Source organism: Phacochoerus africanus, chromosome 10, assembly GCF_016906955.1.
Source record: "Phacochoerus africanus isolate WHEZ1 chromosome 10, ROS_Pafr_v1, whole genome shotgun sequence".
Classification (NCBI taxonomy): Eukaryota; Metazoa; Chordata; class Mammalia; order Artiodactyla; family Suidae; genus Phacochoerus; species Phacochoerus africanus.
This window is the reverse complement of record NC_062553.1, coordinates 1953467-1974794: the sequence shown is the minus strand read 5'-3', so window position 1 is coordinate 1974794 and position 21328 is coordinate 1953467. Positions and strand designations below refer to the sequence as shown.

The window sequence follows — 21328 nt, the reverse complement described above, 5'->3', positions numbered from 1 at the left end:
CCTCAACAGAGTCAAGGCGCTCATTTGTTTCCTCATTACCCAGAGCTAGGCTGCTTCTCTCCCGGCAGCTTCTCAAGGGCTTACTCCCACCAGGGGCGGAGCGGGGAGGGGGGGGAGTTGCCCACCCTCCCTCTCCAAGTTGGCCTCTAGCCCTTTGTGCAGGCAAACACTTCACACGTCTCAGGCTGAAGCTGGGCCCACAGACACGCTCAGTCCTCACCCCCAACTGCTCCCTTCCCTCCCCTCCCCCAGGCCACTCAAACCCTCCCTGGGCAGGTGCCCTAGCTGCCGATCTCCTGCCCACACCTCTCCTGCAAGTGTAAGGGCACCTCAAACCCCCTTCCCTAAAGCCAGCCCCTCTCAGCGACCAGCCCACCCCTCACCCCTCCCCAGGCCAGGGAGCCAGCACACGGGAGGGCTCCCAGAGGTCTCCTGAAATCCCAGTCAGGACAGGTGGAAATTCAAAAAGATGCAGCCTCAACTGCAGAGGAAGGAACACTTCTGAATTCATTCTAGGAGGCCAGCATCACCCTGACACCAAAACCAAACAAACAAAAAAAAAAACACAAGAATAAAAAATTACAAGCCGATAACCACTGATGAACATAAATGCGAAAATCCTCAACGAAATGTTAGCAAAGCAGATCCAACCACATATTAAAAGCATCATGTACCACAATCAAGTGGGATTTATCCCAGAGCCACAGGATTTTTCAATATCCACAAATCCATCAATGTAATACACCACATTAACAAATTGAAGAATAAAAATCATATTTTTATTTCAATAAATGCAGAAAAGGCTTTTGACAAAATTCAACACCCATTTATGACACAAGCTCTCCAGAAAGTGGTCATGGAGGGACCACAACTCAACATAACAAAGGCCCTAGATGACAAACACATAGCTAACAACACACACAACAGAGAAAGCTGAAAGCTTTTCCTCTAAGAGCAAGAACAAGACAAGGATGCCCCCTCTCGCCACTGTTATCCAACATAGGTTTGGAAGTCCTAGCTTCAGAAGTCCGACAAGAGAAAGAAATAAAAGGAATCCAAATTGGAAAGGAAGAAGTAAAACCGTCACTGTTTGCAGGTGACATGATCCGATACATAGAAAATCCTAAAGATACCATCCGAAAACTGCTAGAGCTCATCAATGAATCCAACAAAGTTGCAGGATACAAAGGTAATACACAGAAGCCTGTTGCATTTCCATATACTAACAGCAAACTATCGGAAAGAGAAATTAAGGAAACAACTCCATTTACCATTGCGTGAAAAAGAATAAAATACCTAGGAATAAACCCCACTAGGGAGGCAAAAGACCTACACTCCAAAAACTGTAAGACGCTGATGAAAAACTGAAGACGATACAAATGGATGGAAAGATACAGAACATTCTTGGATTGGAAGAATCAATATTGTTACAATGACCATACTACCTAAGACAACCTAGACTCAATGCAGTCTTTATCAAAACACCAACGGCATTTTTCACAGAATTAGAAGATTTTTTTAATTTGTATGGAAACACGCAAGACCCAGAAGAGCCAAAGCCATCTTAAGAAGAGCTGTACGAATCAGGCTTCTTGACTTCGGACTACACTAGAAAGCAGGGCATTAAAACAATATGGTCCTAGCACACATATGAATGCAGCAGAATAGAGAGCCAGCCAAAAACCCTACACACTTATGGTCAGTTAATCTACGACAAAGGAGGCAAGAAGACACAATGGAGAAAAGACAGCCTCTTCGCTAGGCGGTGCTGGGAAAACTGGACAGTTAGATGTAGAAGAATGACGTGAGAACACCACATACAGAAAGAAACGCCAGACGGATTGAAGACCTAAAGGCAAGACCGGAAACCATAAAACTCCTACAGGAAAACTTGGGCGGAACATTCCTTGACATACGTCATAGCAATGTTTTTTGGATACGTCTCCTAAAGCAAGGGAAATAAAAGCAAAACTAAACAAATAGGACCTAATTAAACTGAAAAGCTTTTGCACAACAAAGGAGCCTGTCAACAAAATGAAAAGAGAACCTACTTAATGGGAGAAAATATTTGCACGTGATATGACCAATAAGAGGTTAATATCCAAAATATATAAACAGCTCATACAATTCAACATCAAGAAAACAAATAACACCCTCCCCCCCCCAAACAAAAGGAGTTCCCTGGTGGCTCAGCAGGTTTAGGATCCAGCATTGTCACCGCTGTGGCTCTGGTCATTGCCATGGCGTGGGTTTGATCCCTGGCCCTGGAACTTCTGTATGCCACAGGCATAGCCAAAAATAAACAAATAAATAATAAGCTACAAGGATAAGAGTTCCCATCGTGGCTCAGCAGAAATGAATCTGACTAGCATCCATGAGGACACAGGTTCGATCCCTGGCCTCAGTCAGTGGGTTAAGGATCCGGCATTGCCATGAGCTGTGGTGTAGGTCACTGATGCAGCTCAGATCCCATGTTGCTGCGGCTGCGGCGTAGGCTGGTGGCTACAGCTCCGATTGGACCCCTAGGCTGGGAACCTCTATGTGCCACAGTGCGGCCCTAAAAAGGCAAAAAAAAAAAAAAAAAAAAAAAACCAAAACTACAGAACATATATTGTACAACACAGGGAATACAGCCAATAGTCTACAATAACTATAAATGGAGTATAGCCTTTAAAAATTATGAATCACGGAGTTCCCATTGTGGCTCAGCAGTAATGAACCCAACTAGTATCTATGAGGACACAGGTTCAATCCCTGGCCTTGCTCAGTGGGTTAAGGATCTGACGTTGCCGTGAGCTGTGGTGTAGGCTGCAGATGCGGCTCAGATCTAGCATTGCTGTGGCTGTGTTGTAGGCCGGCAGCTGCAACTCCAATTCAACCCTAGCCCGGGAACTTCCATGTGCCAAGGGTATGGCCCAAAAAACAGACAAAAGAAATTTGTGAATCACTACATGGTACACCCGTAACTTCTATAATATTGTACATTAACTCTACGTCGATAAAACGAATGCAGTATTTGCCCTGCAAAACAGAAAAACGCAGCCTCAGGAGAAGGCTATTACAAATAAGGAACAACCATGCAAACAGAGTCTGCAAACACCCACAAACAAGCCAGGGCTCGAGGACAGTTCGGCGCAGTTTCCCTGGCAGAGCAGAAAGACCAGGGGACAGGGCAGCACGGAGAACTGAGAGGCCAAGGGCATGGGTCCAGGGGCTACGGGCTGGGAGAGGAAAGCAAATTCAGTGGAAAGCTCTCTCCATTCGCCCGTCACTGCGAGCCCCACAAAGGGCATCGGAAAGGTTTCCCCAAACATGTAGGGCCTACTTAGGTGACTCAAAGTGTAGATTATGTGGAAAACACAAAATTCTCTTTGGAGAACTTTGGAGACAGCTAAAATTGAAGCCAGATTTTCACATTTGGTGGGATGTCTGACCTCATTTGACTTTTTTGAAAAAGTGGGAAAGGAGATCGGGAGACTGGAAGAACTAGCAGAGGACCTACAGCAGCTCCATCGAAGGGAAGACCGCAAGCCCGACCCCCACAACACAGGGGACCCAGGCCATCACGCTCAGGTCCCACACACAGAGAAAACACAGCAGTTTCATTACAAGTCCCAAACCACAATTATGCCAAAGCCCAGGGAATGGTCTGCCACCAGGCTGCTTCTGCCTGAGCAACTAGTTACCACGGAGCCAGGAGCCACAGCTGCAGTGGTGCGGGGAGGGACGGAGGGACGAAGGCGTGGGGGTGCAGAATGGATGGGTGGATGAGTGAGGCACGGAGGGATGAACGGATGGAGGGATGGCGAAATGGACAGACGGGGGCCAGGGCTGGCTGCCTGGCTGATGGACTGGATTCATTAGTGGCGGTCAGCGTTTGCACAGTAACATCTGCTTGCCTGGCTGGTCCAGCAGTCAATGGACCATTTCCCGGAGCTACAGGAGGACAGAAACCTGTCAATTCAAAGGGCCCACCAAGTGCTAAGCAGGAGAAGTGAAAAAGTCCCACCAAACTTTCAGAGAGAAACGTCTTATGCGAAGGAACAGAACCTGCCAGCAGATTCAGGAACAGAGGCCAGCAGAGCCCGGCCCTCCCGGTGCTGTGGCTCCAGCTGACTTTTGCTGAAGAAGGCGGCAGGCAAGGGAAGGCCTGGGCGGGGTGTTCAGGCTGGGGTACACCGGCCATGCTCCCCAGGCACCAGCGGAGTGAGCTGTACTGCTAACCCTCCAGGAGTTCAACCCGCGGCAGCTCTAAAAGGTGAAGGTGGCCAGCCAGGAAAGGCAGCACGTCCAGTCGCGTCGCTCTTGTGCCATGGCCAGGCAGGCACACACGGGGAGGCCGGAGACTGCCTCTGCCCGACGCTGACCCTCGGGGACCCGGCTGCCCTCAGCAGGGAGCAGTCCCCGTCTGACTCCCCAGGCCTGTCTCTTTTCTTTTTTTGGGGGGGGGCACACCCACAGCATATGGAGGTTCCCAGGCTAGGGGTCGAATTGGAGCTGCAGCTGCTGGTCTACACCACAGCCACAGCAACACCGGAGCCTTAACCCATTGAGCCAGGCCAGGGATCGAACCTACATCCTCATGGATACTAATAGGGTTTGTCAACCGCTGAGCCACGATGGGAACTCCCCAGGGAGGGGCTGCCTCGGGAGGGCTGAGCCCCGGCGCCCACAGACCCAGCAGCACCGGCACAGACCATCTGTCAGACAGACAGACAGACACGCTGTGGGCAGAGCTCCCAGAACCCCCTCCTCTGAACAGTAGCGGGAGCATTCCCCGCACTTTCCCTGAAAGACGTGGCCTCTGGAACCAAGAGGGAAGTGCTCTTTTTATTTTTTATTTTATTTTATTTATTTATTTATTTTTTTTGCTATTTCTTGGGCCGCTCCCGCGGCATGTGGAGGTTCCCAGGCTAGGGGTCGAATCAGAGCTGTAGCCACCAGCCTACGCCAGACCCACAGCAACGAGGGATCCGAGCCGCATCTGCGACCTACACCACAGCTCACGGCAACACCGGACACTTAACCCACTGAGCAAGGGCAGGGACCGAACCCGCAACCTCATGGTTCCTAGTCGGATTCGTTAACCACTGCGCCACGACAGGAACTCCGGAAGTGCTCTTTTTAAAGGGACTGCTGGTCGGGCAGCACCTTCCCCTCCCCCTCAAGACCAGAGGTGCAATAGCCCTCCTGACACAAGGCCGGGCTGCCATCTGCACAGGTCAACCCCCCACCACCACCACCCCGGCCTTCCCTGTGCAGGCAAGCAAGAGAACCAGGGAGTCAGGGGGGCCGCCTAGGCACACCTATCCTGGGGGGCCCCCCTAGGGGGCCTGTCCTGGGGGAGCTATCCTGGGGGAGCCTGGGGGAGGCTGTCCTAGGGGACCTGTCCTGGGGGGGGGGGCTGTCCTGCAGAAGGCTGTCCTGGGGGAGCCCACCCTGGGGGGGGCCTGTCCTGGGGGAGCCCGTCCTGGGGAAGCCCACCTGGCTGCGTGCAGCAGCTGAGACAGCACATCAGATGGTTCCAGTCAGGGACCTCGGACGGCACAGCTGGACACTGGGGGCCCAGCCACTCATTTGACCTTGGTCAGGCGACTCAGAGCACCTGTCCTGGGGGCCAGGAGGGGGCCAGGGTCCTGCTAACTGCGGCCCCATCTGAGGAGCCACGGGGACACGGCATGACCCCCGCAGCTCCCCGAGAGAAGCAAAGCCATGGGGCCGGAGTCAGGCGGCCAGGACCAGGGGCCACTCCCAAGGACGTGGCACGTGCCCTGAGGACGGTCCTGAGGGTCAAAGGCCTGAGCAGAATGACACACTTCTATTTAAGGAAGGAAACGACCACCGGAGTTTCCAGACCACAAGGCCAGGCCTTGGCGAGTGTATAGAAAGCCCCCAACGAGCATCCAATTAGCCTAACTGAAGGCAGGTGACACAGGTGAGGCGGTCGTGTGGGGAGGACGCCTCCAAAGCGGTCCCCTCGCCCCCCGCAGTCCCCCTGCTCAGCTGAGCTCTCCTCCCAGCCAGCTCGCCCCCCCTCTGCACGCCTCGCCTGAACGCTCTCGCCGCCTCGCCTCCTGCCGCCTGACCCTCCCCAGGTCTTCAGAGCTACCAAGGGATCCCAGCACCTTCCAGGCCGGAGCAAAGGCCTGCTGTGCCCCTGGGACTCCTGATGCCTCCCATTTGCCCCATTTGAGCAGGAGCCTCCAGCGTCATCCTGTGTCTGTCCCAGCTCCGCGCTCTCGTTTGGGTGGAGGGGCTGAGAGCGGGTCTTGAGTTCAAGTCCACGGATGGACAGGAAGGGCTCCCCTGGAACGGAACTCAGGGAACTGCAGCCGGGACCTCATCCACACCCGGAGCCGACGGAGACGGTGGGATTCGGGACTTTGAGCCGATCCCCTCAGGGCAGGATCCTGGGGCACAGCGTTCGGTGTGGGGGAGGGACATGAGTCACTGGGGCCACGGCTGGGACACTAACGGGCAGCCGCAGAGACGGCCCCGGGATCCTGCCTCCGAGCTGTCCCCCCACTGGGCCAGTCCTCTCCTCCAAGTGCAGGCTGGACCCAGTTCCTCACTTCCAACAAGCTCAACACGGCGAAAGTGATGAGACGTCACTTCCAAGAGAGGTGACCCACAGACCGTGGGCTTGTCCTGCTCACCCTCTCCCTCACGCACTCCGGGGGATGTCAGCTGCCAGGCTGGGCGCTGCCCTAAGGAGCAGCCCACATGGCAAAGAACAGCGTCTCTGGTCAACAGCCAGCCAGGTCATGCAGCCGGCCGACAGTCACATCAGCGACCTTGGAAATGGATTTGCCGAGGCCACCAACGACTACGAGAGTGAGCCTGGGAGCAAATACCCACCACCCCTCCCCTGCAGCCCTGCAGCCCGGCCGCCACCCTGGCCACAACCCTGTGTGAGTGAGGCCTGGGGCAGAGGGACTGGCGAGGCCTCACCCAGATTCCTGACCACGGAAAACACCTGTGGTTTTGGGGGTGATGCGTTAACAGCAGCAATCACAACGCAAAGCAAAACAGGAATGCTATCACTGGATCTGCAACCACTCCTGCTGTAAACACACACAGAATGGCACCATATTTACTTCCAAGCAGCAACGCATGGTTAAGTGCTTCGGAAAGTGTCCCCACGATCTAACCGGTGATGAGGTTAGACCACACTGCATGAGCCAGAGACAAAGGGCCTGGGAGTGGGAAGCCCTGGCTAATAAAAGGCCATCATCAGCCAGGCCTCACAAGCTAAATACAATAACCCCACGTCACGAATAAGGAAACCGAGGCCCAGGCACCTGCCTGCGATCACGACAAAGACGGTTAGGATGCAAACCCAGGGCTCTTAAATACACCCCCAGCTGCCTCCCTTTTTTTATTTTTTGATTTTATTTATTTTTTTTTTCAGGGCCGCACCCACGGAATATGGAGGTTCCCAGGCTAGGGGTCTAATGGGAGCTATAGCCACCAGCCTACACCACAGCCACAGCAATGCAAGTTCCAAGCCATATCTGCGACCTACACCACAGCTCCCGGCAACGCCGGATCCTTAACCCACTGAGCAAGGCCAGGGATGGAACCCGCATCCTCATGGACCCTAGTCAGGTTCATTATCGCTGAGCCACCACCGAACTCCGGCATCCGTTTTTATGATTAGCACAAGAGCAAATGCCTGGGTAGAGACGGACCCCCTTGAAGTATTTCCGCCAACAAAAATTCCCCACCTGGTTCTCTAAGAGTCTATCCCAATTCCTCGATAGCCTCGTCACCCATTTTTTTTTCTTTTTTCTTTTTGGTTGTGCCCTTGGCATGTGGAAGACCCCTGGCCAGGGATCGAACACGCACCACTGCAGAGACGACACCAGATCCTTAATCCACAGCGCCACAAGAGAACTCCCCATGAGCCCAAATCTGAACATTAATCTAAGTTTAGGAAGCAAATCAGCAGCCACCAAAATTATTAGTATGCATGGCTGAGTAATTTATAATAAGCCAAAATGTTCCAGCTCAGCATTTTGCTATTATGCAGAGTTTTCTGCATGGATTTTTTTTTTTTTTCAAACGGCAATTCTTTCGGTTTTCACCCTTTAAGCCCAAATAAAACACAAGGCCAAGCTGCAGGACACGTATCAGAGGCTTCAGTCTGGTCTCGTCCCCTCCTGCTTCCAGGTCAGTCTCAGGAAGAGGGCGGTCACTTGCTGGACGCCACGTGGCAACTAGGGATGGAGACGAGAATTTGCTGAACAGAAAAGCAGCTCTCGGGATTAGGAAATACCGCAAATAGAAGCGATCGGGAAAGAGGTGAAAACAACAGAAGAAATGAAAGACTGGCAACTCGAAGAATATTTAAGGCATCAGGAAAACGTACACACAATTATCACCCACAGCCTAATAATGTGAAAAGGAAATGGAATTCCGAAAGGAACCTAAAGTCAGAGAAATACCGCCGGGCTGACGGCACACGTGCCACGTAAAGTTCAGGAGGCTCGCTTTACACTCGCCTGGCTCCATCGCCCACGGGCACGCGCCACGGAATCTGTACACAGCACTGAGCTGGGTGGGACTGGGAGCGCAGCTGAGCTGCAGAGAGAGGGGCGGGCAGCTGCCCACCGCCCGCCCCAGGGAGGGAGCCCCACGAACCCCTGAGGCCGAGAAGGGCCTGTGGGAGAAAGAGGATCCCTGCAGGCGGCTTGAATATTTCATCGCCCCTGCCTGCACCAGGCCTGGCGAGCACTCTTCACCCAGCACTTCTCTTCAACGTGTGCAGAAGGAAATCAGCAGCAAAGACGCTATTTGACCTTACGCAAGTCCGTGTTAATCTTCCTGAGTGATTCTAAACCCGCGCATCACAGCTTACATCCTGAGAAAAACCATATGACAACCAGTCAGGAGAAACAAATGTGTGAGAGCTCTCATATAAGAGAAAGAACTAGAAGCACAGGACCTCCCAGGAGCAGGAGACCCCGCCTCGTTTATTTAACAGCAGCTGGGCGCACACAGACACTGGGGCAGACCCCTGCAGCCTCAGAGGACACAGAAGACACCTATGCTGTAACCAGGCACCTGTGTCCACAAACACCGTCTCCCAGCACACACAGATCGGTCCCCGGCTGACAGGGACCCTCTGCTGCCACTTGGCACCACCTCTGGAGACACCGAGGGAGGCGCATTGTCAAGTGAGTTTTCTAATTCGCATCACAATGAGGACACCACCCACGGAGGAATTTAGGAAAGGCCTCGGTTAAAAAGCCGCTGGGCAGAGGGGAGGCAGCCAGACAGTCCGGTGGGAGATGGCAGTGGTGACACAGCAACGACAGGGGCAGGGGACAGCAGGGGCAGGGGGAGGGAGCAGGGGGAGGGAGAGCAGGTGGGGGGCACTGCCGCCCACACTCCCCACACACGATCCTGCTCCAGCTAGGATACAGGCTCCTGGGCCTCCGCGGGGTCCAGCCTGCCCTCGCACCTTGGGCAGGTCCATCTCCCCACCTGCTCACTCACTCACTCACTCAATAACTGTCAAGTGGCCTCGACGGGCAGCACCCAGTAGGCATTACAATCAGGTGACCAGTGATGGCCCGGCCCTCCCCACACACGGGACTGGGGTGGGGGGGGACACAGGAGGGCTCCCATAGCCCCGACTCCACTTGAAAAATGGCTCTTCCCTGGACGTACCCTCGCACCCTCCCTCCACCACTCCTTGGCTCAGCTGGTCCCCAACTCCCCTCCCCACCCCACCCCAGACCCCCGCCAACTCCTCCAACCCTCACCCACACCCCAGCCCAGCAGATACCGCCCAAGCCCTGGGCTGCAGCCCCTTCGCCCTGGGCAGCGATGCACACGTGGGGGACAAGCCAGGAGGCAGGTTTAAAGGGAAGCACCGCCAGCGGCAGGGGAAGCAGAGCCCTGCCGTCATAAGGAGCAGCAGGAAGGGTCAGCTCAGGGTCCACCTGCCACAGAGGCCATGAACCCCAGAAACCCTGATTGTGCAGAAGCGTCACAGGGGCCAGGAGCCCCACCTCGCTCCAGTCTAGCCCCCCCGCAGCCCCTCTGAGGGGGTCCGAGGGCAGGTGCCAACCTACCCCTGCCTTGGTCAGGCAGACCCTGCCTGCAAGCTCTTAGTGGGCTCTGGGCACCGGCCTGGCCGTTACTGATTTCAGGACAAGCTGAAGCCACAGTGACTCAGGATCTATGATGGAATTGGGGGACTACTTTTGATTCCAAAACCAAATTCTAGCTCAATAATCTTGAAAATGGAAGGTTAAACCATCTTGGCTTTCCTTCCTGTTACTATCGGACGTTCCCTTTTTCTCTCTGCTTGATATTTGTTTTTGTTTGTGGTTTTTAAACCTGGGCAAAGTGGGACTATGAAGTTGCTGGATTTAGCAAATACATAAAGGACACCCAGTTAAGTGTGAATTTCAGATAAAAGACGAGGAACTTTTTCAGTACAAATAAGTATGTCCCAAACACGGCACAGCAGGTTTCATCGGGGAAATCTAACTACGAAGGCCCAGAGGAGGCTGCTGGCCGCACCTGGCCACACTGCCGCCCGGGCGGTCCGACCCAGCAGCCCCTGGCCGGAGCCTGGCTGCCCCTCCCCTGCCGCCCCACCCTCCCACACCCGCGACAGGCCCCCGGCAGGAGGCTCCGCCAGGCCCGCCCCGGCCCTCCATCCCCCTCCTCTCCTTGCTCTCGCCTCGCTCACCCCAGCATCCGGAGGAACCACTGAGAACCATCTGCCTCTCCAAGGAACAGGTCCTATCTCAGGCCTCCTACCTGAGACCCCCCCAGACAAATCCGGTGGTTTGCTACCGGGTTCAAGAGGGAAAAGGGCAGCGTTGTAGACGGATGTGGCCCTTCTGCTCGCGTGCCTCCCTCAGTCACTCTGCAAGCCCTCGGTCTGGGGGCGCCTGGGCCTGCACTGCAGGTGGCCACGTCCCCTGGCACCTGCGGAGGGGTGGGGCCAGAGCTGGTCACGTGCTGGGAGGCCCCGCCCCCTCGGGCCCCCTGCGGCTCCTCCCCTCCCAGGTGCAGGCAGGGCGCAGTGGGCTGATCGTGGCCCCAAAGACATCAGGCCCTAATTCCTGAGCCCAGACGTGTGACCGTATTTGGAAAAAGGGTCTTCGTAGCTGGGCTTAGGCTAAGGTTCTGAGATGGGGACATGACCCCAGAGTATCCCGGGGCCCTCAATGCCACCACAGGGTCCTTATAAGAGGGAGGCAGAGGGACGTTCCCGCACAGGGGAGGGCATGTGAAGACGGGGGCACAGGCTGGAGCCAAGAGGCCACCAACAGCCCCCAGGAGCCAGGAGAGGCAGGAAGGACCCCTACTGGGGCTCCAGAGGGGTTGGGCCCTGCAGGCGCTGGCACAGACACCCACACGGCCCAACCAACTCAGGGATTTGGACACCTGCCTCCAGAAAGGTGAGAATGAACGCCGGCTGTTTTAAGGCGCCCAGGTGGCAGTGCTCGGTTACAGCAGCCACGGGAAACTGATACAGCAGGGACCCAGGGAGAAGAGGCGGCCGGCTGCTAACCTTAACTCCTCGCACCCGTCCCTCTGGGCTGGAGCCGGGCCACCAAGGAGGGGGTCTGGGGAGCGGACAGTTTGGGCACCTCACTGCCCAAGTGCCTCTGGGTAAAATGTGTGTTGGGCCGGGCTGGGGCACTACACTCAGGAGTCACAGAGCCGCAGGCTGGCACGCAGTACAGCCCGGCAGGATGTGCCCAGGGGCATTGGATGTGTCAGTCCCCACCATTTCACAGCCCCATCCCAGCTCATCCCCACAACAGCCGATCTTCCAGACAAGCTGGAATGCAAAAGCCATTTGCCCGACGTCAGTCTGGGCAAAGAGCACAGCGCCAAGGGCAGGGATCTGCACCCAAGCCTCAGCCCACAGACAGAGCGTGGCCCAGGGAACCTGCACCCTGCAGAGGTCAGTGGACCACAGCACCGGCCCCATCCCTCAGCAGCTCATGGCAGGGGGCGGCGTCCTGGCCACCACGTGCCTTCACACATCTGAGAAGCACAGAGAAGAAGCACCGGGACCTCCCCTTACCTGGGACTTGCTAAGGACAAGCTTTCTTTTAGGCTAGCGTGGCTTCCTGCCTTGATTGGTTCTAGGTGAGAACCCAGGACGCCTCAAAGATCAAAGCCTGGCTGCTGAGCCACGCACCGGGAGGTCCACAGTGATGTGAAAAGCGCCACGCAGTCTCCTGTGCTGCTAAATCAAGTTGCAGATACAAACCCCAACCACCTGAAGGTACTGGAGCGCTGGGGGAGCAGGCAGAAGCCAGAGGGAGTTAGCTCTGCAGGAAGAGGGCTGTGCTGGGTGAGACAGGTGCACACCCGCCCACGGCTCTGGTGGAGGCTGTGTTCCTCCAGCTTCTAGTCAGAAGCAGGTGGTTGGAAAACAGGGGGACAGGAGGAAGCCCTGAAACCTGTTGGTAAACTCTGCCCAGGCCCCGGGCCAGCGCCCCCAGGAGCCCACACCCAAGGAGGCAGCCATCAGTCCCAGCACACCAGAGAGAGCATGGCAGGGTTCCGTCTTGAGTCCTGACAAATTAACTTCAGGACACACTCAGAGCTCTTCAGAAAGGAGAAAGGGCAGTGGCCCACCCGCGACGTCCAGCACACAGTCAAATAGGACTGGATGTTCAGAGAAACAGAGAGGCACGAGGGACAGTCAAGAGACAAAGAAGCCGATAAGAACTGATCTTGAGATAACCCAGGAGTTGAAATTAGCACGTGAGAACTTTAAAGCAGCTAATATAGTGTGTTCGCAGATTTAATGCAAAACATAGTCACAGTAAAGAGATGGCATAGCTCAGTTGAGAAACGAAAACTATAAAAAAGAAGTGGACATTGCAGAAATAAAAACTACAATAACCAAAATTTCAAAACTCAATGAAATGGACTCAACAGCAGATTAGAGATGGAAGAAAAAAGAGGAAAAAGAGACAAAAAGATTTTTAAAGTCAGGACAGGGCCCGAATGCCCTGTGGGACAATATCAAACATCAGCCATCGGTGTGACAGGCGTTCCAGAAAGAGAACAAATCCAGCAGAAAACATAGCCGAATAAACAATGACCAGACCTTCCCCAAATCCGGGGAAAAACTGTAAACTTCTTTATCCAGGAAGCTCAGGAGAACACCCTCCCCCGCCCCCCATCGCCGTCCAAGAGCTGGAGGCCAAGGCCAAGACAAGAGCCGGAGCAGGTCACCCTGTGACACACGGGGACAGCACAGCACTGATGGGCCACGCCTGCTCCACTGACAGCAGCCAGGAGAGGAAGCGGCAGGGTCGGGGGCTGGGAAAGACACCCCCCGAAAAGATCCTTTAAAGTTCAAGGAAAATCAAGGCCTTTCGGATCAACGACACTCAGCAGAATTTGTCATTAACGGGCAAGAAATGCTCAAGGAAGAGTTTCGAGCTGAAGAGGAGGACACCAGGTGGAAACTGGAATCCACGAGAGGGAATGAAACACAACAGACACGGTGAATGTGTGAATAAATATTTCAAAACATTGTTTTCTTTCTCTTAATTTTTCTAAGGTACATGCGACTCTTTAAAGCAGAAATTTTAACAGTGTTGTACAGTTCATATGTAGATATGATGCGAATGACAACAAATAGCTCAAAAGGGGGATAAATGAAACTTTTATTACCATTACAAAACTCTTACATTTTATGTAAAGTGTTACAAAATTAACTCTAAACAGACTGTAATAAGTTAAGAACATATTTTAGATTACTAAGAAGTAATACAGAGAGGTACAGCCAAAAAGCCATAAAGGAATTAAGATGGCATACTTAAAATATATAAAATATGGGTCTGTATATTTCATATCTTTGAGGAAAATGTATGTGCATATGTACTTATATTCATATCTGTTACATACATGAATGCAAACATGTACGTATATCTGCATGTGTACACATATATATGCACACATTTAATTAACCCAAAATAAGACAGGAAAGAAAAAAGAGCAACGACAACAAATAGGACAAAGAGAAAACAAAGTAGGGACACAAATCAGCCCTAGGAACAGTCACATGAAGGAGAAATGAAAAGCTCTGACAAAAGAGGAGGGAGGAGGAGCCTGAGTCAAGGTGAGACGGGAAGCGCAGGATGCCACCTTCACTGCAGGGGACTGACGAGAGCCTGGGAGTTCCCTGTGTTCTTCTGTTTACTCTCTATCCAGTCGAGTGTTTTCTATAATGAACACTTTTTACAAACTGGCATTAAGAGGCATATTCCCTGATGGCCTAGTGGGTTAAGGATCCAGCGTTGTCACTGCTGTAGCATGGGTTCAATCCCTGGCTCGGGAACGTCTGCATGCCATGGGTGCAGCCAAAAAAATTGGCATTAAGAGTGTTCCAAAATATTATTTCTGCCCCACCCCATCTCCCAGCTGCTTGGGAGAATCTGTGTTTATTGTTTATTAGCTAATAAAAGTTTTCAATATGAAGGAAATTTAAACACTAAAAACGTAAATGGATAATGTTCACCTTCAAAAGCAGAAACCATCAGGATGGGCTTTATGAGCTGCTCACTTGGAAGATAAGGACACAAACAGGCTGAGAGTACAAGGCGGGGAAAGCCAGACGGGGCAGACAGGGGACAGGGGACAGCGGCCGGAGCATCTCGAAAGCAGACACCTGGGTCAAAACAAGCTCTGTTCATCAGGAGGGCAATCAATCATCACAGACGTGTGCAAGCCTAAGAACAGAGCTTCTCCCTCGTACAGCAAGACCTCGCAGAAATAAACAACCACAGTCAGTGCTGGAAAGGGTAACATCTTTCAACAATGATTAGAATGACCAGAGTCCCTCCCCCCCCAAACGTCAGTTATACAGGAGAGCTGAACACTGTCTAGTGCTCCTTGTGTGTGCCAGGCACAATTTTTAAGTGTCTGAATTCAGCCATGAACAATATTGAGGAAAAAATCCTTGGTCTTACAGAGAACACAGTCCAGTTAAAAAAAAAAAATAGGGGGGGAAAAAGGAAGATAAGAAGACAGAATAAAAACTCAAAGTATACTTGGAATTCCCTGGTGGCACAGTGGGTTAAGGATCCAGCATTACCATTGCTGTGGCTCAGGTCACTGCTGTGGCACAGGTTCAATCCCTAGCCCAGGAACTATGCATGCCTTGGGCACAGGCAAAAAAAAAAAAGAGAGAGAGAAAGAGATAAGATCTTGCACCTCTAATTAAAGGAGATATTTGTTAAAACAGAAAAGGAAATCAAAATAATGAGCAATTGAAAAATAAAAAGGATAACGGAAATAAAACAATTATAGAAGAGTTAGAAGACAATGCAAAGCAATCTCCCAAGAGCAGAACAAACATCAAAGAGAGAAACAAGAGGAGAACAAAAGATCAGGCTTAGAAGGTCAGCCCAGGAATTCCAACATCCAAATAAAAGAAGCTCCAGAAAGAACACAAAACTGAAAGAAAATTAAAAATAACACAAAACATCAGGGCTCAGGCTGGAGGAGCCACCGCACCCAGCACAGTCATGAGAACACGTCATCAACTGATATTTCAGAATGTGGGAAATGAGAAGCGCCTGTGAGTCTCCTGGGGCCAGATCACATAAAGAACTGAAATCACAGTGTCATCAGCTTCCCACTAGTGCTGGAAGCTACAAACGATGAAGCAACAGCTTCAAAGGTCTGAGAAAATGCTTTCCAGCAGAATTCTATACCCAGCTAAACTAAAAGTTAACTGAAGAGTAAAATGTACTTTCAAAATCAAGAGCAAAAGAAAAATCCACATAATGTTTCTTAGTGATCATGAGGTCCCGAGCACAGGGACACACGGACACCGGTGCACAGACCTCAGCAGGACCAGAGAGAGCGGGGCAGGAGGCAGGGGGTTCCCAACAGTCGTCGGCCAACAAGGGCCACCACAGGGACAGCAGGGTGTGGCAGGACAGCGCTGGGGGCTAGTGATAGGAAGAAGCCCCAGGGCTGGGTGAGAAAGGAGCTGGGCTCGGCACCGCAGGGTTCCATAACAAGCAAAAGAGAGAAATGGACACTGGTTTAGGCAAAAGAAGGTGAAGTGATTAAGTTGGGAGCCGGGGGGGAGAGGAAGCAGTGGTGCGGCAGAGGGGAAGCTAGCGCTCCCCTGCACCTTCAAGAGAAACCAAACACACAGACTGTAAGACAGCAGCTTAAACAGCAGCCAAGGCCTGAGGAGAGAGGACCTAGGGTGCCTGCCCCTGGGAGGGGCACAAGCAGGACAGGAGAGCTCCTGCTGATTCTCTCATCAGTACGTTTAGCTCTACACCCGGTGTAAGGACAGCCAAGGCCACAGTTAAGGGACAAAAACAAGACATAGAAAAAGATGCATATGCAGAATGCGATACACATTGGGAATATGACCCGATGACAGGTTTGAAGACAGCAAGGCCACTGGGAAGGAGAGGGAAGAGAGCAGAAAGGGCAAACCATGCATGTTCTTCGCCTGGAGCACATGGTCTCCGTCATGGTGAATCCGGTGAACCCTCAAAATCCACAGGGAAACTCGTGTCTATGGTAAAACTGCATTTCATGTGGGTTGAGTCACATGGCCAAAGGAGCTGGTAGCCACCATCCCCCAAGTAAAAATGAGTGATCTGGAGTTCCCTGGTGGCTCAGCGGGTTAAGGATCCAGCATGGTCCTATGGCACGGGTTCGATCCCTGGCTGGCCCAGGTACTTCCACAGGCCATGGATGCAGCACCCCCACCACCACCAAAAAAAAAAGAGTGATCTGCCAGACTTGAGGCCTATCTTCTCTCCTGGGACAGCTGCAGCCTCTCCTCCAGCGCAAAACAGGGACACCTCGAGGCGCTTCTGGACGCAGGAGCCGCAGCCCCTCAACAGACGCCAGAGAGGTGTACGAGGTGGCTGCTCCCCAGCACAGGCCAGGAGAGATCACGTCCTTTCCAAAAGAGTCAGGGAGGTTCCCAGCAACATCAGGTCCTCAGCCCTAGAACCGTGGATGTCACCTTATAGACCACAGGGGCTTGGCAGGTGTGACCGCATTAAAGAGCCTCTGATGGGTGAGGGTCCTGGAGAGGCCTGAGCACAATCACGTGTCCTTGTGGGAGGGGACAGAGGGGGGTGTGAAGATAGGTGGCAAGGACGGAAGGAGGGGTACCGGGGATGTGACGTGGGGTCCTGGGCCAAGGCCTGAGGACAGCCTCCAGAAGCCGAAAGGATCTCCAGCCTCCAGAACTGTGAGGAATGCATTTCTACTGTTTAAGCCACTAAGTTGGTGCTACTTGTTACAGCAGCCACGGGAAGCTTGTACAAGAGCTAATTAGAAAGGAAAATGTTTATGGGAATCCCACCAAATTCAAAGCAAATGTAAATGGCTCTGGCTTGGCTGTTTGGAGGACTCGCTGCATGGCACGTGCCAAGTCTTAACTACACACTGTTTGCCTTCATCCGACTGTCTTGTCTGGCTATTTCAGACAAAGACAAAGGTCTAAAGATAATATAATCAGAAAGTGAACGTGCTCCTCCCACCCCACCTCGCCAGGGCCACACTGGCCCCAGCCTCCCCGCCCCCAGCTGCTCCTCGCCTGGCCACTGGCACCTCCCTCTCGCCTCCTGACCCTGCCCACCACACTGCCACCCTGTGCCCTCCCACAGGTCCGCTCAACATGTCCAGCCCTCGTCTTTGGTGACCTCCCTGCGACCTCTGCCCATCACCATCACCCAGTGCCTGCTGTGGGCGCCTCCTCAACAGGATGTTCCCATCTGAGGAGCACCCCTGAGGCCCAGGTCCTCTGCCGGGCACCCCGTGCCTATCCCCTCTTGGCAAAAAGCGAGGCAGGAGGCGTTTGGACGAAACCTCGCACTGTGACAACTGTTTCTAAAGTAAAACTTGAAACACATTCCCCTGCGCGTCGCCCTCTCCCACTACCTGCTCAGGCTCCTGCCGCAGACCAGGGTGGGGTGTCTCCCCGCTCCTCTCCCGGGAAGGGGAGCCACCTCGCTGTCCCTGCCTGCAGGTCCACGACCTTACAAGTGCCCTTCCCATCACGGCACACGGCGACCACGAAAGCAACAGACACTGACCATGTGGCGGGAGACCCACCCACAACCCTGAGGGGCCCGGGGCAGGTCCCATTCCAAGCCCAGTCCAGCAATGGGGAAGCACAGACAGAGTGGCTGCCTGCCCCAGGGCTCTGTCTACACCCAGGGCTGCTCTGTCTACACCCACAACTGCAGGTCACTCTGTCTACACCTACACTTCGGGCCACTGTCTACACCCACACTCTAGACCACTCTGCCTACACCCAACAACTCTGGGCCACTGTGTCTACACCCCACAACTCCAGACACTCTGTCTACACCTATACGCTGGACCACTCGGTCGACACGCCTCCACTCTGGGGCCTCGCTGTGGCACCCCCGACACCCTGCGCTGAGCACGGGGCCTGGGACGGGAAGCCGCCTGGCACTGCACCGGAGTTGCTGCAGTTGCTTCCAGAGTTGGGGTCTCTGGAGACGGCCTCTGGCCAAACAATGCGGCCGCCTGCGAGGTCGGACAGGAAACTCGCGAGCCCGAGCGGCTCGGCCCGGACGACGTCCGAGCGGACGCGGTGGGCACGGCAGGCCCGCGCCCTCGGCCGCCAGCGCCCGACCCCGGCGCCGGCCCTCGATCCCGCCCAGGCCCGGGCTGGCCCCGCGGCCGCCCCGCAGCCCGGCCTGGAGTTGGGCCCGGGAACAAAAGGCGGGCGGCGGTGGCCGGCGGCCCCGAGCGCGGGACCCCAAGGAGCCGGCCGCCCCAGCACCCTCCGCCCCGCAGGGCGGCGCGGGCCGCGGAGGGCGCGAGCGCGCGCCCGGGGAAGAAAGAAAGTGGAGGCGGGGCGGCCAGCGCCCGGCCCGCAACCTACCGGCCGCTCGCCCTCCGGCCGCGATCCGCTCCGCCCGCGCGCCCAACGGTCGCCGCAGTCGCCGGGGGCCGAGGGGCGGGGCCGAGAGGGGCGTGGCTCTTCGGGGGCGTGGCCGCCTGGTGGGCGGGGCGGAGATGCAGGACCAGGCCGTGCAAGGGGCGGTACCTCCTGAGAGGACGGGGCCGGCCGCGGCGAAGCCGCGGAGGGGGCGCGGCCTGAGGGGAGGGGGCTGTGGGCGGGGTCGAGGGAGGAGCGCGCCCTCCGGGAGCGAGGTGGGCGGGGTTGTGGCCTCCAACGTCGTGGGGCGGCCCTTAGGGTGGGGCCGGAATGCACGGTCTGTGGAGCCCACTCATGGACGGCATCTAATGGACAGGACGGGGGTGGTGCTTCCAGGGCGAGTGTTGAAAAAGACGAGGGAAAGAGCTTGCAGGAGGCGGGACAGGAAGAGGGGCGTGGCTGTGAAGTGAAGGGCGGGGCTGAGGGGGCGGGTCTCGGGGGGCGGGACCTCCCGGCTCTGGGGAGGGACTTCCGCTGCCTGCGAGGTGGCTGGTCCCGCTCTGCCTGTTGACGCCCTGGCCCCCCCAGGCCCGGCTCCCCTCCTGCCTCGGCCTTCCCAGGCCCCCCAGCCCGGGCTCCCTCCCGCGTCCTCCCCGGTCTCCTTTCACGCCCTCCCAAGGGCGTTGGTGACACTTCCTCCGCGCCCCCCTCCGCTTGGGGGACCCCGCCCCTCCTGGGGCAGACTGCGTTCCACCGGGAACCTGGTTTGTTTTTAAGGAAGGGAAGCGGGAGGGAAGGGCACAGACACCCCCTACTACGCCAACAGGGTGGAGGGGCCAGGCAGCCGGTGCCCCGGAGGTTCCGAGGGGGCCTGTTCCTCCCCGCCACCTGTCCAGACACCCAGCCTTGTCCCACAGAAGACCGACCAGGGTTGCCTCTCCCCTGCCTCCAGTTCTCTTCTTCCTCAGCAGTCACTACTTTTTTGGAAATTCCAACCGTTTTAGTCATAGTGACCAGCCAGAGTATTTTCAGGAAACAGTCTGCTGGGCATTTATTGTACAAGCCCAGAATCCCAACTAGTCAGGCCTCGACTTTCAGTTAAGCAGCCAGCACCCAAGTCTGGCTGGAGTCTACTGGGTGTATATTAAATCATCGTGAAACATACACCAACCCTCCCTCTTCAAACCCCTCCACCAACGAGGGAAAATCCTAGAATCCTAAGTTATGCTTCACATTCCCTTCGATGCTCCCAAAACGACAAATTTCTCACGGCCTGACGAGTTGTCCGGAAGCGTCTTCCCCTTACACTTGCAGATGCAAATGCGCATGCAGAGCTGGGAGCTGCTGTGGGGAGGGTGCTGGCCACCAGGAGGGCTGCTGTGCTCTGCTGAGCTCTCAGGCTCTGCGGCTCCACAACAGCACAGCCACAGACTGAACGTGCCCCCCCAAATTCACACCTCGAAGCCTATTCCCCGTTGGGATGGTATTTGGAGGTGATACGGCCATGAGAGAGGCACCGAGTGCCCTGTAAGAGAGTGTATGTCATGATGGGCTCCCCGGAGGGGCCCCCACAACAGAGCCATCCTGTCCCGAGAGGTAATAGACGCTCCCCAGGCCGAGCTCTGCGGTTTTCCCAAGCTCTCCCACCTCAGCCCTTGCAGACCCACGGCTTTGGGGTGGCTCTCCGGGTGCTCCCCACTGAGGAGGAGGGGCCTGCTGGGCCCCTGGGCCGGGGGGTGTCGGCCCAGGAAAGGTGTGGCCTGGTGGGGATGCTGCAGCTGTTCCTACCTTTACAATCCACCTGCCACACAGACAACCACCTGCCCGCCCCATTCTGACCCCAGGGGCATCACGCCCCAGGGCAGGGGGTCCCCTGGCCTCGTCCTCCCGCCACCAGGCTCCTGCGGCCACTCTGGGAGCCCCGCTGGCCAGCACCGCCTCAGATGTCTCCAGCAGTGTGGTGACACGGGTGGGGCCTCCCACCTCCCAGACCCTCCACGTGGCCTTCTGAGCACCCAGCTACGGCTGGGGCTGGGGTCAGAAGGATTGTGTCCCCAGGTGGCTAGGTCCTGAGGGTGGAGCCCCATGAACAGGGTTAAAACCTGACCCCAAGAGACCCCCCCGGGGAGCTCCCTCGCCCCACGTCCTGCATGAGGACACAGCACAAAGCAGGCGTCTGCCACCCGGAACGCAGGGCCTCACCCGACTGCCAGCCTCCAGAACCATGAGGACTAAGCCACCCTGACGGCCGGGGACACCAGCACCCAGAGGGGCCCCTACATCCTTCAGACCTCCCCTGGCATCCCCTGTACCTGTGGCCCCAGAGTCACAGCACGGGGCGGCGGGGAGCAGGGGCGGGGAGCTCATCTAATAAATACAAGCAAAGCCCGCAGAATGTTCAATACAATGGCTTCTGCCTTTCCACCTTGA

At 55.3% G+C, this 21328-nt stretch overlaps 1 protein-coding gene across 4 annotated transcripts in view; it reads right to left on the bottom strand.

Annotated features, from left to right (window-relative positions):
* The window catches only part of RGS12 (regulator of G protein signaling 12), a 113086-nt gene extending 94137 nt beyond the window's left edge, over positions 1-18949 (bottom strand). For 3 of the 4 annotated variants that reach the window (XM_047797939.1, XM_047797940.1, XM_047797941.1), the window contains exon 1: positions 18902-18949. The gene's annotated coding sequence lies outside the window, so the exon portion shown is untranslated. The remainder of the gene's footprint in view (positions 1-18901) is intronic. The other variant, XM_047797942.1, reaches the window with a different exon arrangement.
* Between the last annotated feature and the right edge of the window lie 2379 nt (positions 18950-21328).